Genomic DNA, 21,105 nt, shown 5'->3' on the forward strand with positions numbered 1-21,105 from the left:
GTTGTACGTCTTGTACATACTGATGTCCTAGTGGGTTTTGTACGTCTTACAGATACCGGTATTCTAATGGGTGATGTACTTCTTACAGATATAGATATCCTAATGGATGTTGTTCGTCTTACACATACTGATATTCTAATGGGTGTTGTACGTCTTACACATAGTGATATTCTAATGGGTGTTGTACGTCTTACAAATACTGATATTCTAATGGGTGTTTTAGGTCTCACAGATACTGATATTCTGATGGGTATTTACTGTTACAGATACTGATATCCTAATGGGTGTTGTATGTTATAAACATACTGATATTCTAATGGGTGTTGTACGTCTTAAAGATACTGATATCCTACTGGGTGTTGTGCGTCCTACAGATACTGATATTCCAGAGGGTGTTGTACGTCTTACATATACTGATATCCTTGTCCTTGTTTTAGGTCTTATATATGCTAATATCCTTATGGTTGTTGTACGTGTTACACGCTCTGATATTGTAATGGGTATTTTACGTCTTACACATACTGATATTCTAATGGGTGTTGTACGCTTTACACATACTGATATCCTAATTGGCTTTTTACGTCTTACAGATACTGATATTCTAATGGGTGCTGTACGACGTGCACATACTGATATTATAATGGGCGTTTTACGTCTTACACATACTGATATCGTAATGTGTATTGTACATCTTACATTCTCTGATATTGTAATGGTTCTTTTACGTCTTACATATACTGATATTCTAATGGGTGCTGTACGTCGTACACAAACTGATATTATAATGGGTATTTTTCGATTACAAATACTGATACTCTAATGTGTGCTGTACGTCTTACACATGCTGATATCCTAATGAGTGTTGTACGTCTTACACATACTGATATTTTAATGGGTCTTATACGACTTATATATATATATATATATATATATATATATATATATATATATATATATATATATATATATATATATATATATATATATATATATATATATATATATATATATACACATATATACATATATATATATATATATATATATATATATATATATATATATATATATATATATATATATATATATATATATATATGACGTCTTAGATATACTGAGATTCCAGTTGGTATTTTGCTGATATTCTAATGGGTATTTTACGTCTTAAAGATACTGATATTCTAATGGGCGTTGTACGTCTTACAGATACTGATATTCTAATGGGTATTGTACGTCTTACAGATACTGATATTCTAATGGGTGTTGTACGTCTTACAGATACTGATATTCTAATGGGTGTTGTACGTCTTACAGATACTGATATTCTAATGGGTGTTGTACTTTCTAAACATACTGATGTACTCATGGGTATATTACGTCTTATACATACTGATATTCTAATCTGTGTTGTACGTCTTACAGACACCGTTATTTTTAGTTTAAGGTTTGTAAGATCTGCCACGCCATGAGATCACGCAAGGTATGATTTGTATCCTGTAGTCCATCTGCCTTCGCCTCTCATTAAACGAACGGATTTAGACATAATGATAACCTTTACAGTTTCAAGTGTATGTATTTGTGCTTTTCACGATCTATTTAGAAAGATCTGGTATGTTCTGAGCGCTCCAGTGGAACTCGCTCAATTGCGAGAGAGAGAGAGAGAGAGAGAGAGAGAGAGAGAGAGAGAGATCATTAAATCTGTATAAATGGAAATGAAAACCATATCTTAATCATCTAACAAAGTTCGCTACGGAAAGAGATAAAAACGTGTTGCATTTGTTTGCTATAGATATAAATATAAATATAAATGTGAAATATTAGACTTTTTTTGTACATCGAATTTATTTTTATTGATGTGACCCCTGCCTTTATACGCTTGATTTCAAATGGAAGATGCGATGATTTTAAACCCCAGTTAGGACATGTTTAGTTGTATTTCAGTATAACAGTTGACTTTTCTCTCTTGCTCATATGTCTTGATGTTTAGATCTACGTCGAAGATTACGCATTACAACGAATATCGTCTCGTTCAGAATGTAAATGAAATATATAAATGGTGTTAAATGGTGTCAAATAAATGCGAGCGCGCTCACACACACACACTAACACGCACACACACACATACATACACACACATACACACAGACACAGACTCACCCAGACACACAGACACACAGACATATACATATATATATATATATATATATATATATATATATATATATATATATATATATATATATATATATATATATATATATATATATATATATGTTCGCTGTATCAGTGATATAACACGAGATGTATACATTTTCATTGAAAGGAAACGAGGCTTGCAGAGTTTCCTTTTAATGAAAACTTGATACAACGAGTGGTATATCATTGATATAGCGTATATACTATACATATATTTTATTTATGTCGCATACAAATACACATATTTGCACTTAGAATGGAGGTACGATATGCTCCTTTAACTGTGTATTGACCGAGTGAATGAACTCTTCACATCCCTGCGAGTGTGCCCGCTACAAGATGAAGTTCTACGATTTTTCTTGTTATTCACAATCACATATGCAAATTGATAAGTTGATTATTTTCTTTTTGAGTTTATATTTTTATTCAAATTTATTAAATCAATATAAGTCACACTCATGATTTAAACATGAAATATGGTTTTTATGAAGAAAGTAATGCACTGCATACACGGTTAACTTCTTGTACACTGAACCTGAACAGTTAGGCATTCACATACTGGCGTATAGAAATTAGCGTAGAATAGAAACTAAGCGAAATGACGAACCAGCTAGACGTAATTAAAATATTTAAATATATCGACAGTTCATCTAAGTCATTATTCTGCTTTAATGAACATTTCTAAAGACTATAAACTTCTCTCTCTATCTCTCTCTCTCTCTCTCTCTCCAAAGCTCGTATTTTCATGACTTTTTCACCCGTATCTAGATACTATAATCCACAGAGAGAGAGAGAGAGAGAGAGAGAGGGAGAGAGAGGTTGTTGGGGCGACCATTTGGACATTTTTATATTTAATAATTAATAATAGGATTTTAGAACATTATAATAGGTTTAAGAAGCAAAGACAATAGCCTGGTGTCGACTGGCGATTGCAACTATGTATCATTGATATTATGAACATTGTGCAGAGATTACAAGGAAAAGCGTAAACATACCGTTACGACGAACCAGATTAATGTAGGTTACTTGGTACAAGTTCAGTTTTATTGTTTTCGTCCAGCGCACTAGAGACAAGTGAGGAATGGAAAAGAAAGGATTCCGATGAAATTGTCAACCAGTTTAATTTCATTTATAAAACAAGGACTAATAACACTTTTTATCATTGATTAATGAATGAGTAGAAAATCATCATTGATCTATAGGCCTGTAGTTGAAAGAATGTTTGTATATTCGTATTATTGCGCCATGGGCGGATCACAATTTGATATACCAATAGCATTGATATATCAATTTACTCATACCAACACTTCAAATGCCATGTTACTTTTAATGTATTATATATATATATATATATATATATATATATATATATATATATATATATATATATATATATATATATATATATATATATATATAAAGTTTTCCTTTTTTTATTAAAAAACTATCCTTCTGCTTATATTTGAATTGTTCCGTTATTTTTTAAGATGTGCGATATCTAGCGATAGAGGCATAACAAAGAATTGTGAGTTTATTTCTTCATAAACAAATAAAATAAAGATGGAAGCAATCGCAAATGTCCGCACTTTTTATGTTTTATCCCTCTTCCATCACGGGATACAAATAAAATGTGCAACCTTTATTTCTGTCTACTGATTCGCATAAAACAGCATAGTAAATATGATGCATTGACCTCACTCGGTGTAGACTGAATTCAGGTTACAAGTAGAAATCCGCATTACGTAAGAAAATGCGACCTGCCCTCACCCCTCCCCGCGCTAGGTCTATCCAGAATCTGAAACCTTCCTTGTCATCAGCTCATCCATATAATGTATCATACGAAAAATTACCACCCTCCATTAATTAGTATGGTTAATGTTCAGGCTGCATATATAACAGAGATATAATGGAGAAATTGGTAGACGGACGAACGCACAAACGAACTGATGGTAGGGCAGAGATGAACCATCAATACATATTAGGAAAATTACGTATACAAGAAATATAAATGATCACTTTACACTTCCACCGATCATCTAGAGTGTACTTGATGCAAATTAATAGAACGTTTGTGATAAACATCTGTTTTAAATAGCAAAATTTACTTATGTAAGTACGTATTAAAGGTTTTAAAGGTAAGTGACCTTTTCGATAACATTGTTTAGACTCTATTTCATGTTCACATAGAGAATCATAGACCTTAATAAAGCTTAAGAATGTTTGATCAAAGGTTATCTACACAATTTAAGAAACTGAACTGTTTCCCCTTCTTGAAATCTAAGGGTTGATCAAAACAAAGAGACTATTATTGTAAGATATCTGCCAAACCACTTCACTATGTATTTACACATAACACTTCTATATAAACCAATTCTCTTTGAAGGGCCAATTTGGCACATGTTTGATACACCGACTAACAATACGTCGTTAAATTTGTAAGCATACGACGAGCAGGGGTGTAACTTAGTGAAATCGGTGTTTCAAAACCTCTTACACTTAAGACATTCGTACTTAAAATAGGATGAAGAACAAGACATAGCATAATCAAATGCACAAATTCTGCGCCCACGTTAAAAGAACATTATTTTCTTCTTGCTAGGTGTAAGTGTCGATCGCTCGAGAGGTTGTGGAGTTGGTCTTAAAGAAACCTTTTTCACTGCATCATACATAGGTTCGTGTTGTAGAAGTTAGATGAATTGAGCTCAAAATCGATAACAACAACACCCCTTAATTCCCGCAAATCTCCTTATCTGCCATTTGATTCCCTCGCCACGCAAACCGGCACCCAACAACATTGTTATTCCCATAGAATTATGAAGACACGTCTCATTTTTTGCGTAAGGTTATCCTAAAGCATTACATTATGTCGTGCCTGTCAGCCACACGCGACCGAATTCATCACTTTTCCATATTTTTTTCTTTAAATACAATTTTTGCTAGTCTTTCATAAACAAATAAATCCATTAATAAACAGAAGCATAACTAATGGACAAACAAGTAAAAACATGTAATGATTTTCAATTATCTTTTGCTGAAATCAATCATTTGGTTATCTTTTGATTTCAAAAGCCAATCATTAATTTATCATGTTAAATTTCTAAAAACATTTTCTGATTACTTGGTTTTGACATTCGGCGAAGCTGACGCTGTAACCACTTAGGCCACCGAGGCGGTCCATGACAATAGAATACTTGTAGCAAAACTACAATTATGTCTCAAAAAGGTATTTTATCGACCCGCTTATAGCGAAAGTGGAAACGGTGCGACACAGCAAGTGTCTTGTGGAACCAGGAATCAGATGGAGAAACGATTTCTTCATACAATGTTTGGACGGTATCATTCGTTTCAAATAGTAACCGTGACCGGTCTTTGACGAGATAATAACTTTTGCCTGGGGCAATTTGATATTGCATATTACGTGCAATAGATCACAGCGCCGAGATAGCTTTAAGTGATTGCCTTGTAATTATCTTTTGTACGAAGACTAAGCAAGATGCAACAAGCGTTACATTCTTTTATAGGCCTTGGGTACAACGTAAATGGCAAACACAACGATGCCATATAAGGGAGCTACCTCTAGTCAACCCGGTCCCTTGACTGAGACTGATATTATATGCATACCGGAAAACTTGTGTTGTGGTCGTTAATGAGAACAGCGAAGAGAATTCCGAAACGTTCATGAAACGCATCCTATAACGTGTCTTATCTGTGTGTTTACAGTTTACTTCATTTCCTTTCTTGTTTCACCGCATATAGTTCTCTAAATATTAATCCGCCAGTTTATATCTTCGGGTAACGTAAGTCCTTCGTTCTTGATAATATAAAGATAATGAAAAATACTTTCCATTAGCTACTTATCCTAAATAGACCTTATATGTGTGTATTCATAGCATATATTTTGAATTTGACTGTAAGTATGAGAATTGGTCTAGTTGTTGTACTTTTTATGCTTATGTGTCAGAAGGTACTTTCCGCAAAATAAGAGTGTGATTCAAACTAAGACAAAGGCAAATTATAAAAAAATTACATCCGGATCATTTAAGCAGTTCCATACTTTAGAAGAAGGCACATCGTTGAGCTATTCCGGATGATACGATTGTCACTAATCTTAAATGGTAAACTAAGTAGTCTAACGAAGTTTGCTTAGTTACGGTGAACAAGACATATGTACATGTATATTGTTACGACTCTATGGTCGTAAATTAAGCAACATGAAAAGCAAAGTCAACAAGTATAGCAAAATTCAGCAAATAATTTAATTCTCTAAGCTACAGGATAAAAATCTGGGATGAATTTACAGTATTGTGAAATAAATCCAAAATGATCTTAAACGTCCCATCACCAGTCTAGACGTATAGCGTGTTCCGAATGAATTCTAGACTTTAATGTACCGACATACTTTTAGTCTTGAATATGATAATATACGATAGTCTTGATATATCACATAATATATTTGAATGAATTCACAATAATCCGAAAATAATGTTTTAGTTCAAAATGTCAATGAGCACTTTTTAATTCTTATGAATAATATAAACTAAATTATTCCGCTCAGATTATGTCTGAACACAACTAAAATTGTTTCCACAAAGATATATATTAAAATAGGAATGAATAATTGTTAACTTGTTCTTCCTTATATAAAGACTGTTACTTGACTAATTGCCGTGGACGTATTCATTTCAAATGGAAATTTCCACCAATTTCGTAAGCAAGGTCAGGTTTACTTACTTACTTACATCTCAGCAAACAACCTGAGGAAAAAAAAACAACAACAGATAGACCAAAGTCCTGAACTCAAATCTAGGTATTAGAATGTGTTGTATAAATATGATTATTATCTTAAAGTATAATCAAGAATCATCGACAAAGTTAGCTATGTGATATGCTGTTTACAAATTACCTTTACAAGCTACAGCAATGGACAAAAGTTCAACACCATATAGTTATACATAGCAACATGGGCATATCCATGTGGATTTCTTCAGTGATTCCTTTTGTGCAATTATTTATATACATATTAGTTGTGATTTAGTGTCATTTGTCGGTATTTCTGATAAATAGTTATTTATGTTGTGTTTTTTATGATATTTGAACACTGGATAATTAGTAGTTGTCATGGTTGTACAGTGTAATAATTTGCAAAACATAGTACGCTTTAGAAACTAGGATAAAAGCAAGCAGCTTAAAGTGGCTGGTGGTCTACTTAAAGAGGAAATATTACATTTTGTACATTTTGCCTTGAACTCATTGCCCTATGCTGAATTGTTCATTACCTTAATTTCTAACTGTTATGCAATAACAAGTCCATTGCGCTCTACCACAGTGCCCTTGTCTGTATGTATTATCAGACGGTAGCTTAAAATACTGAAACAAATAACGTAAATTTACTTCTATTTCCACTTATAGTGTGATGGCACTGTAACTACAATTTCAGCTGTATATGAGAGTGACTTTCTGTTAGGTTGTAAGGTAATTTTGCCTGGGGAACATCGTCTTCAGTTAACTCGACCTATTAAAACCTAGCCGTCATGTTGCAAAGTTTGTCCGAGGTTTCAATAAACTGCCAATAGGGACTATTTTTTAGGCACGAAGTCATCGCAAGTTGCATAACGAGGGGGGGGGGAGGGAGTATACACGAAGTCATCGCGAGTTGCATAAAGAGAGAGAGGGGATCGAGTATACACGAAGTCATCGCGAGTTGCATAAAGAGAGAGAGGGTCGATTATACACGAAGTCATCGCGAGTTGCATAATGGGGGGGGGGTATACACGAAGTCATGGCGAGTTGCATAACAAGAGGGAGGTGGAGATGCACCAAGTAAATTTTCGTGATAAGTTTTTCAATGATGTGTTACTAATGTAACTTATATTTGGCCCCGAGGGAAAAAAATAGGAATAAACTAAAGAGAGACAAAAGATGCTGATTCACAAGACAATTATAGTCAGAGTTTGAACGTCCACTTAAATAGTTTCACAACTTTACTAGCTTGGTTATAAGCCAGAATGACGTATTTAATTGTTATGCAATTTTTCCTATCAATGAGCAGTACTTTACGGGAGCCGCCGTTTATCAGAAATTATCTTTCCGTTGCCATGGGCTGTTTGAATTAGCTATGTCTTGATAATTTTAGATGACTCATTGCATCCAAGTTAACCATGTCAGCGACCTTGATTAAAATAGATAGTCTAGCTGTCTGCACATGAAATTACAAATTACTATGATGAAGTAGTAATTAATTCATTAATCAATATTCCTTTTAGCAGATATCTATTCTTCGGTTTTCGAAAACAGCTCGAGTCGACACTCCTTACCAGAAGACTAGAACTGAAGTGAACGAATATTACTCCAGGTCAGATTTACCAATTTAAACGGATAAAATTTGAAGAGTGTTGATTTAATATATTTAAACAGTCTAAGCACTTTTTTTGTTGAATTATCCACTTTTCTTCCTGTGAATGACCCGTAGAATGAGCATTAAGAAATTGAATTGGCAACATTAAAACATTATTTCTTTATATCTAATATTGAAACCGGCCATGAGAGATATTGTACGGGGTAAAGAATGTGAAACAGTAACACATGTCTATGCTTCCAGCTTTAAATTAGCTAACACGCATGTATGTTGCTAGGCGTAAAATGGCTTTGGTGGATTTTTACATCAGCTTGCTATTCAAAAGATGTCTTTACTGGATTTTATACTGGTTTGCTGTTTGAAAATATGACTTTTGTGGATTTTTAGATCGGTTCTTAGTTATAAAGATACCTTTCGTTTTATTCTAGACTGGTTTGCTGTTTGAAAAGGTTGTTTTCAATCAAGAGTGCGGTAATGTGTTTGAAACTGGGAAACCAAACAGATTTTATTTACTCATACGCCATCTGTTGGAGTCGTATGTGACTAAGTTCTGTAAGTATCACAATCAGGCGAGTGCTATATATCTACAAGGATAAATGCTGTCCATCGATAGTAAATAAAGAAAATCTATACAGTACCGGTTTACTTTCGTGAATGGATTCGTCGGGTCCGTTTATTTGCCAGCTTTTACATGGTTGGACCAATACCAGCTTTCCTCATTTCAGTTTAAATCACGGACAGCCTTACTTTATACATATCAAAGTAAGTCATCGACAGCCATTCTTTATAGATATCAATATAAATAACCAACAGCCGTTCTGTGTACATACTAAAACACGGACAGCCTTACTTTAAACATATCAATTTAAATAACCAACAACTATACTGTGTACATACCAAAACACCAATATCCTTACTTTATACATATCAATGTAAATAACCAACAGCCGTACTGTGTATATATCAAAACACCGATAGCCTTATTTTATACATATCAGTTTAAATAACCAACAACTGTACTGTGTACATGCCAAAACACCGATAGCCTTATTTTAGACATATCAATGTAAATCATCAACAGCCGTACTGTGTACATACCAAAACACCAACATCCCTACTTTATATATACCAACGTAAAATCACTAACAGCCGCACTGTATACATACCAGTGTAAATCACCGACAGGCCTGCTTTATACATACCAATGTAAATCACCAATATCCCTACTTTATATATATATATATATATATATATATATATATATATATATATATATATATATATATATATATATATATATATACCAGCCTAAAATCACCAACAGTCGCACTTAATACATATCAATGTAATTCACTGACAGCCATACTTCTTACATATCAGTATAAATCACCGAGAGCCATACTTCATATATATCAATGTAATTCATTGACAACCATACTTCATACATCTCAATGTAAATCATCGACAGCCATACTTCAAACATATCAGTGTATATCATCGACAGCCATACTTCATGCATATCAGCGTAAATCACCGAGAGCCATACTTCATGCATACCAACGTAAATCACCGAGAGCCATACTTTATGCATGTCAATGTAAATCACCAAGAGCCATACTTCATACATATCAATGTAATTCATTGACAGCCATACTTCATACATATCAATGTAATTCATTGACAGCCATACTTCATGCATATCAATGTCAGTTATTGACAGCCATACTTCATGCATATCAATGTAAATCACAGAGAGCCACACTTCCTACATGTCAATGTAAATCACAGAAAGCCATACTTCATACATATCAGTGTAAATCATCGACAGCCCTACTTCAAATATATCAGTGTAAATCGTCGACAGCCATACTTCAAACATATCAGTGTAAATCATCGACACAGCCATACTTCATACATATCAAGGTAAATCACCGAGAGCCATACTTCATACATATCAACGTAAATCACTGAGAGCCATACTTCATACATATCAATGTAAATCACAGAGAGCCATACTTCATACATATAAGTGTAATTCATTGACAGCCATACTTCATGCATATCAATGCAAATCACGGAGAGCCATACTTCATACATATCAATGTAATTCATCGACAGCCATAGTTCATACATATCAGTGTAAATCAGCGAAAGCCATACTTTATACATCTCAAAGTAAATCAATGTAAATCACCCAGAACCATACTTCATACATTTCAGAGTAAATCACCGAGAGCCATACTTCCTACATGTCAATGTAAATCACAGAGAGCCATACTTCCTACATATCAATGTAATTCATTGACAGCCACACTTCATACATATCAATGTAAATCAGCGAAAGCCATGCTTTATACATCTCAAAGTAAATCAATGTAAATCACCGAGAGCCATACTTCATACATCTCAGAGTAAATCACCGAGAGCCATACTTCCTACATGTCAGTGTAAATCACAGAGAGCCATACTTCATACATCTCAATGTAAATCATCGACAGCCATACTTCATACATATCAATGTAAATCACAGAGAACCATACTTCTTACATATCAATGTAATTCATTGACAACCATACTTCATACATATCAATGTAAATCACCGAGAGCCATACTTCATACATCTCAGAATAAATCACCGAGAGCCATACTTCCTACATGTCAATGTAAATCACAGAGAGCCATACTTCATACATCTCAATGTAAATCATCGACAGCCATACTTCATACATATCAATGTAAATCACCGAGAGCCATACTTCATACGTCTCAATGTAAATCATCGACAGCCATACTTCATACATATCAATGTAATTCATTGATAGCCATACTTCATACATATCAATGTAAATCACAGAGAGCCATACTTCCTACATATCAATGTAATTCATTGACAGCCATACTTCATACATCTCAGAGTAAATCACCGAGAGCCATACTTCCTACATGTCAATGTAAATCACAGAGAGCCATACTTCATACATCTCAATGTAAATCATCGACAGCCATACTTCATACATATCAATGTAAATCACCGAGAGACATGTTGTTGTTGAGTTTAATTATAGTTGCGTGCGCACAATTGTGCATGTGCCACTTTTTTCTGACTGCACCGTTTCCTGCTAGTTGTTCCTGGGGAAGGGGATGGTGCCACCTCCCCCAGGCTTTTATGGATTCAAGGAACCCTGATAGTTTGGCCTCAGTCTGTGGGTCCATAAAGGTCCCTACAGTTGAATGGTTGGCTGTCATTAGTGGGAAGGAGAGCTCGGGAACAGTCCTGCTTGCTTTACATCGCTGGTTTCTTGTTGCATTTGCCTGGTGTTTCTTGCGTTTTTTTTTTTTTTTTTTTTTCTCGATTTTTTTCTTCTTTTTTTTTCTTCTTCAAAATGTTCTAAAAGGAGGGGGGATGTTCTATGCTGTTTATAGAGGTTCTTAGTAGATATCATGCATGAAGAGAGATTTTCAAGGTTATTATGGTATTACTAATGAAGGTGTTTAAGGTGTGTTTCCTATGTTATGTTATTTATAAATTTTTAGATATTACCTCTTTAAGTTATTTATTAATTGATGTTTTTAGAGATTGAATGTTATTTATACTTTATTTAGCAAGAGACCGGAGTCCTAGCTGATTACACGGGTCGTTAAGGACATCTAGGACCGGAATCCTAGCTGATTACTCGGTTCGTTAAGGACATCTAGGACATCCGATTTTGCTGTTTCCTTAGTTTTTTTATAGGTGCTTCGTAAGTGAATTATTTATTAATACTTTTATAAAATTGGATGATATGTTATGGGTTTTTATGTGGTGGCTTCTAAATTTATTTAGCTAGTTGCTGGGTCTTTTGGTTTTGTGGGGATAGTAATTATATTTTGCTCCTAAGTCCTGCTGAGTCTATGAATTGATTTATATTTTTATATGCTGATTGTTTATTTTTATTAGAGTCCATAAGTAACTCTGGGTATGTGTGTGGTGATCCAATCTCTTTTTGGTTTTTGATAAATATTTTCCGAGCGGGTTGATATTTTGGGCATATATTAAATACGTGGTGTAGATCTTCGGTGGTGTGGCAGTTAAAGCAGTTAATGGTTGCTGGTTTTGGTCCTATAAACCTATAAACCTTCCAAAACTGCTTGCTAGTTTAGTTTTTCCAGTTATTATCCTGTTTATGGTTTTCTGTTCTGAATAGGTACCCTTAGGTAGCTCTATGTTCCTCTTTACGTATTTATGGGTTTCATGGTGCTTTTTACCTTTTGTGGAGGAGTTCCAAAAATCTTGCCATGTTTGGTCTATATATGTTTGTGCGAAGCTTAGTGCTTCTGTAGAGCTATAGTTAAGCTTGATAGGGTTTTGATCTCCTAGTTTATTTTTTGCAACTTTGTCTGCTGTTTCGTTGCCAGAGATTCCAATGTGCGACGGTATCCACATGAGCTCGACTAATTGATGTGCTGTGGTGATCAAAATCAATTAATCAAATACGTAACAGTAGTAAAATTCCTAGGAATGTTCTTTGACAACCACCTCACATGGAAACAGCACATTGAACAACTCACCCAGAATTGTAACAAAGATCTCAATTTACTCAGGAACATCACAGGGACTGACTGGGGATCCAACCAGGAAACCCTCCTCACGATATATAAAAGCCTAATTAGATCAAAACTGGATTACGGTTGCCAAGCATATAACTCGGCTAAGCAGCCTGTACTACAAAAACTTGACACTATCCAGAGAAAAGCCTTACTATTATGCACAGGAACACTCCCCTCAACATCATTAGAAGAACTACAAACACTAACAGGAGAACTACCCTTAAAATTACGTAGGCAAGAACTGCTCCTGCGATACTCCATTCGATTAGATACCCACCCAGACAACCATAACACCAAAATAGCTATAAATAAGTGTAAAGTTGTCTTCAAACCCAAAATCATACCTATCACAACAAGTGGCAAAGTAATCCTTGAACTAAGAGAAAAGATACCTCTACTAAAAAAAAAACAGGTAACAAACAATACAGACTAGAACAAATCACCATGGTTACAAAAACCACCAAGGATTAACATTGAAGCTACCAAATTAGGCAATAAAGAAGGACAAGAAAACTTACTAAAACCTGTACTGGTAAACGAAATCAACCAAAAATATGTTAAAATATATACCGATGGATCAAAAACAAACAACCCACCAAGAACAGCAGCAGCAATAGTCATCCCTGAATTTAATATACAGACGGGATCCAGATTACCTGACTATTGCTCCATTTACACCACTGAATTCTGGGCTATACTTGAATCACTACAATGGATCAAAGACAACCAAATACCTAAAGCAGTCATTATAAACGATTCCCTAAGCGTTATCAAATCGATCCAAAATCGCAGTACACACTCTAGGGAACAATTCCTCGACAGAGCATGCCAATTAATCGACGATATCACCGAGAGCCATACTTCATACATATCAATGTAATTCACTGACAGCCATACTTCATACATCTCAATGTAAATCACCGAGAGCCATACTTCATACATCTCAATGTAAATCACAGAGAGCCATACTTCATGCATATCAACGTAATTCATTGACAGCCATACTTCATACATCTCAATGTAAATCACCGAGAGCCATACTTCACACATCTCAATGTAAATCACAGAGAGCCATACTTCATACATCTCAATGTAAATCATCGACAGCCATACTTCATACATATCAATGTAAATCACCGAGAGCCATACTTCATACATATCAATGTAATTCATTGACAGCCATACTTCATACATCTCAATGTAAATCACAGAGAGCCATACTTCATGCATATCAATGTAAGTTATTGACAGACATACTTCATGCATATCAATGTAAATCACCGAGAGCCATACTTCCTACTTGTCAGTGTAAATCACAGAGAGCCATACTTCATACATATCAGTGTAAATCATCGACAGCCCTACTTCAAACATATCAATGTAAATCGTCGACAGCCATACTTCATACATACCAGTGTAAATCATTGACACAGCCATACTTCATACACATCAACGTAAATCACCGAGAGCCATACTTCATACATATCAATGTAAATCACCGAGAGCCATACTTCATGCATATCAATGTAATTCATCGACAGCCATACTTCATACATATCAATGTAAATCATCGAGAGCCATACTTCATACATCTCAATGTAAATCATCGAGAGCCATACTTTATACATACAATTGTAAATCACCAACGGCTAGATTGCACGGTATTACACTAATCAGGTTTATGGCGGTAGTTCCGGTGGTACGTACCCACGGTACCTTTTCCACTTTACCGGAATTTTGGCAGTTTATTTCATTACGTAAAAAAATTCCTTTGTAATCTTATTCAGACTTTAATTATAATAACAGCACGTAGTCATTTTTACATGACAAAATAATCAAAAAACGACTATATAACATTTTTACAAAACAGTTGTATTTGTTACAAATTAATTTTTAATATTTAAAATAAAAATTATTTATAATTCTTTAATCACATGTGTGACACGTATCACGTGATGTACATATACTCGGGCAAATAAAATTTCAGAAGAGAAAAACATTCGTATTCAGTACAAAGTTACAGTTCTTGATGATTTACTAGCGTAAAGTCTTAAGCATACATATTCCTTTGGAAGACAACAAATCATTGCAAGATTTTCGCGAAAATTGTTGGTTTCTGTTTGAAATTTACATATTTTCTTTAGTCCACTAAATATTTTCTCGTTTACTGAGTAAGTTTGCATTATATTTACTGACTCTGCCTGATAAACATCTTTTCCGGCTGTTGTCATCCCAGTCAAAGTTCCCAAAATACTTTATAAATAGAATGGCTAGTAAATTGTTGGCTACGGTGTCAACACTTCCCATTTTTATAAATCAAGCTCCTGCATTTCAGCACAATGTCTTTACAAGGTGTCAGCTATAGAGCAAGCTGAATCATATCATTTTAATTACAGTTTTTAGAATACAACTTATACAACAATCAACACACAGATTCATTTATTATAAGGCACTGACGTTTAAATTTTTTGGGTGTGGGGTGGATACGATATTCTTTTGAGCGGAGATATTTTCTTTTCTTTTATCTTAAGATAAGTAATGTTACTCAGATAGCATAATGGATATAATATTATTTTTATTTTGCTATACATTAGAGCAATATATTTTCCAGCTAGGGACAGAGGGATATTTTCAAATAGAGTCCCAGTCCACTGCCACATAACATTGGTAGTACGTAATAGAGTTGTGGTACACACTGGTAGTATCACGGTATTTGTAGACATAACGCATTATACCGCGGTACAAAAGTTTTCGTGGTATCAAGCTCAACCAATATCCCTATTTGATACATGCCAATCTAACATAACCAGCCCTACTTTCTATTGTTATGCATATTTGTATTATCTGTATTTTTTCATGATTATCGATCGAATGTTGAAAGGGTCATTTGGTAAAAAAACATATTAAATACCAGATTATTAAGTGCCAATTTACTTTGTAGTTGTGCTTTAAGACGAGGTCATAAATTTAGTAAATACACTATAGTTAAGGAAAGAAAGAAACATGTTCATAAATTACAACCAGGTCATGAGTTTTCGGGAAAACGAGGCTGATCTAATTCTTAATTGGCGAGCTGCTAAAGTACATGACCTTGCTGACAATCGTTTTGAACTAATTATTCGAGCCACATTCTGCCTTCTGTAGTACGTCTTAGTTTCTTTATTTAAGGGATACATAACTGAAAATTAGTTACTTCTACCATTACTATCAGCCTTAGTGGAGCCAAAGAGTTATGTCGATCTAATTTATTTATTTCAATCGTTTCATGGAATTACACTGTGCTCAAACTTTAAGACTTATTAGCTGTTCTGGAAATACTTGAATACATTTAAATCCATTCTGGATTATATATTTGTGATACATCAAGATTATTGGCACATCAGCACAATATATTGAACTTCAATCGGATTACCACTGGAACTCATTTGGAATGCTCAATACTTTGTACTTGTGATAAAACCGTTAGGACTATATAGGGTTTCATTTGCGATACTGTAAGTTATATTTCTTTTTTCACTTTCATTTTGTAAGGAAATAAATTATTTGTTCAAGTTGACAAAACTTGTTGGTTTTCACTGTTTTTTGTGCTTAGTTTAAGACCATAGAGTCATAGCAATGTATATCAATGTAAACCACCAACAGCCCTACTTTATACATACCAATGTAAATCACCCAAAGCCCCCATGAACCTCTTAATTAGTATTTTAGTGGTGCAAATTGAGACCCGTGGTCAACGAGATGGAGGAAATCTGAAAAACAACGCGTAAATCGCTTGCAATTTATAGGCGATCGCACCTTCACCTATCTGTTATCAAGCACATGACCGAAGATATACATGCTGCGTACTTGTCCTATTTGTATCCAGATGTAAATTAAATATCGTAGAACTGCTGCTACTACTACGACTACTAGATGAAACAGAGGCGAAGATATTTTCATGATACACCCGGTCTATCCTACACCTGTATGCATGTATGTATGTATGTATGTTATTATGTAAGTATGTATGTATGTATGTATGTATGTATGTATGTATGTATGTATGTATGTATGTATGTATGTATGTATGTATGTATGTGTGTGTTTATGTATGTATGCATGTGTGTGTGTATGTATGTATGTATGTATGTATGTATGTATGTATGTATGTATGTATGTATGTATGTGTGTGTTTATGTATGTATGCATGTGTGTATGTATGTATGTATGTATGTATGTGTGTGTGTATGTATGTATGTATGTATGTATGTATGTATGTATGTATGTGTGTATGTATGTGTGTATGTATGTATGTGTGTATGTATATGTAGTGGTTATATGGTTTCCAGCTGAATATACGATATCTGATGCATAAGAACTACATGAATAGAGGGTGATCACCGTCGGCATTGTTGCCCGGATCGAGTAAATATTAAAATAAAGTATGAAATTACAGATGGAATAAAAAAGGATTTGAGCAGATATATATAACAGAATGACACGACCCCCTTACATGGAAAAAAAATAAATTACATAAACAACTGTTATACTGCATTGCATTAGGAAGATACACTTCTTTTTGGAATAAATCTTTTACCGAATTTAAAACACAAATATATTTATATACATAGCCGATCTGTTATAAATTATAGAATTAGTTCATCATATAATCGAGTGAACAATCGAAGTCATGGCCTTGTGCAACTTCATAACCTGTTTATTCCGGTCCTCTCCAACTTCACTGTGGTGGTTCCTCCATGTCCTTTCGCTTTGTCCCTTTCCGACCTCGATACTGTCTCGTCTCTTTCGGCCCTCAAACTTTGTGTGGGTAGGTGAATACGTAAGTACGTAGATACTTGGATAAGTAGGTACGTATATACGTTAGTGGATACTTCAGTGGATACGTACGTGGAGCTATTTCCCTTTCAAAATATACAGAGAAACAACCTAAATCTTCTGTCAGTTGTCCCACTGGGAACCGATCAATACTCCCCTTTTGTCATATCAGATATCATTCTATCGGAATTCATAAAGAACAAAGGCTGTCTGGTCAAGATAAACATGGCAGACCATAAAGAAACCTAGTTTCACAAGATTAATGTACTTCCTAATCGTTATTTCATTACTGATTCCCATTAATATTACACGAGACATAACGGTTCCGTTCTCGTCACAATTACACAAATGAATGAATGAAATTAGTAGCTGTCTTAACTACGTTATTTGCAGCGAATACACACATTCAAGTCTTTATCATACGTGAAATCTTCTAAGATCTGTGACTTTAAACGGATTCTTGTAACTCATATCAACTAAAGTGATGCATGAAGTTCTTAGATTCCTATAACAATCAAGACGACAAATTCAAACAATTCGTCAAACTTATATAAAGAAAATCATTGTATGGATTCAGAGAGATTAACTCAAACACAGTTATACTCATTTCAAGAGAATTGATCAAGATTTAAACAAATAAATTCATGCAAATATAAGCAATTAAATTCAAGCAACTCATTATATTGGTATCAAAGAACTACGAGCTATTGACGCAAATACCTTTTGCTTTCAAGCTTTGTTCGCTTCGACCATCAAAACTGTATCCGTTGACTTTCCAGACATCAGGTCCCTTTGACCAAAGTTTTACGAGAGAATTTCTTCCAAATTTACTCTCGGAGTCACTTATATTTTCACTCTTGCAGAAAAAATGCAGACTGACTAGATTTCATTCGTTGAGGGCAATTTAACCCAAAGAAATTTTCGTGTGAGAACCACGCCCCTTATTTAGCGTAACCAATCAGGATTAAATATATTTACCGCCTTTTATAACCAGGTGCAAAAATTGTGGGCAGCATGACTTATAGAATTCCAAACAATAGATCTGGAAAATTTCAAATCTGACAGTTCCGATATAAAATCGAAGGTAACCTTCCCTTCTTTAGTCGTCTAATGGTTAAGTAAACGACGGCTTAATTAAGAATCACTTCCTTTCCCGACACATACATTAGAGCTCATTGCAGTATAGAGATCTAACAAGCACCTGTCCCCATAAATCTAATTAATTGTTCTCTGGCCCAAATTAATGTGCTCGTTATAAATCGACATAAATTTGCATCCTTACACTGGTACCATAAGTTGGTGATGGTGGTGGTGGTAGTAATAGCAGCATCAGTAACCGTCTAACGCTAACTCTCCACATAAAATCTATCCCTTTGAAAGCTATGTTCTGGAAACTGCGTTATTTAAAAGTTATGCATATGCATCTATTTACACAACTCAACGTCTTATAACATTATAGACGTGAATTATGATGCTAATCGTAAACACCACAAGAACAACGTCTCTCTAACGGAGGTTATACAGTAACTTTTCCATGAGTTCTTTTCTTGATAGTCAGCAATTTGCATATTGTCCATTGTATTTTATTGTCTTAAAATTTTATTTTCAGTGAGCAAAGCTCCTAGATTATATTGTTCGTTCTAGAATTTATGACATCGACCATGTACACCAGGTGTGGGCAAAATACGGCCCTGGGGCCGGATCATGCCTTTATCCTTTAATTTACATCATGAGGTGTGTATTTAAAAGTCACTTATCTGGCCCGCGCCCTGGAGGATGTTTCCATGCTTGATCTCAACGATCATAACGAAATTTACTTCTTGAATTGCCTGTCGGGTTTGTTTTTGAAATTATTGCGTGATAAACTGATTCTAATCACTAATAGTGAATACGAAGAATAATTACTTGACTTCTGACCAATGAAACCATCCTATCAGTGTAACCAATGCATTCCAAACGTAAGTATTTTATATCAATATTTCTGTACGGTTGAGCTGATAGCCTCTGATCGCAGAAGAATAACACAGACACGGTAGATTCTTGGCTGTGCTCACCCTTAGAATTCCAAATATTCGTACTCTTCCTCTAAGTAAAATAGAATTTACAAACAATAACGGATCGACTTTCGGAAATGTACATTGTGTCAAAGAGTATATATCCGTTCAAAATTATTTCTTTAAACTTGCACGATTAAAAGTTAGTAGCTACCTAATCATGTTGATTTTTGGTTTGAAATTACAAATCAAGAGAAAGAAATTGACTTAAAAATTGGGGGATTTTCGAGCATCTGAAATTTCCTGGTAAGAACAGAATTAAATTGAAAGCACGATAAAATAAAAATATATGGTTAACCTAACCTTCTCTATTTTTCGAACATTCCCTTAATCCGAGTTCATTAAAAACGTAGCCTTCAACAACTCGCGTGAAACCAGCCTTTACAAAGTTCGCGAAAATGTATGTAATCAGTGGACAAACTGTATAACGATTGTGCGCAGATATTAGACTTGCAATGCACGCTAAGGCACTCAGCTGGCCCGAGTTTTCGGTATAAATCTTCTACGTAAACTCGGAACACTGAACAAAGCTGGTCTGGTTTTGGTTCGATTTTAAGTGGTTTTGTCTACTTCTCTTTGATATGTTCGCCTCTGCTGCAACAAAAAAAGATTTATAATGGCAGGTGAGCCAATACTAAAGTCTGTTAGAATAGCCTTGCACCGGTAGCTTGATAGTTTATTGTTCTTTCATTTACTAACATTAAGGGAAAAAAAAAAAAAAAAAAAAAAAAAAAAAAAACACCGTTTGCCACTTTGGTTACTTATACCTGAAATGCATTAGTTATGTCTTAAACAAATTTATTATATCAACTCTTTCTGATGAGAGAACTTCACTTAAAAACACGTTTAATTAAGTAGATCCCTTATCAAAATCCAGTTTAATGAAGCAGTGCTTTCAGTTACAACTAAACTTTCTATGAAAGGAATGTCGACGTGTGTCCGCAAAGAAAAATACAATCCAAAATGGAAGAAATATTTGGCTTGACGGATCTCAGAAACTCATCTACATCATAAAAAGTCTGAAGATATATTGCGCCATATGCTTTGGACGTCCCTTTTGGGATAATCTAGGTCCCTTTTGGGATGAAGTAGGTCTCT

Source organism: Sinohyriopsis cumingii, chromosome 4, assembly GCF_028554795.1.
Source record: "Sinohyriopsis cumingii isolate HCF-2022 chromosome 4, ASM2855479v2, whole genome shotgun sequence".
Lineage (NCBI taxonomy): Eukaryota > Metazoa > Mollusca > Bivalvia > Unionida > Unionidae > Sinohyriopsis > Sinohyriopsis cumingii.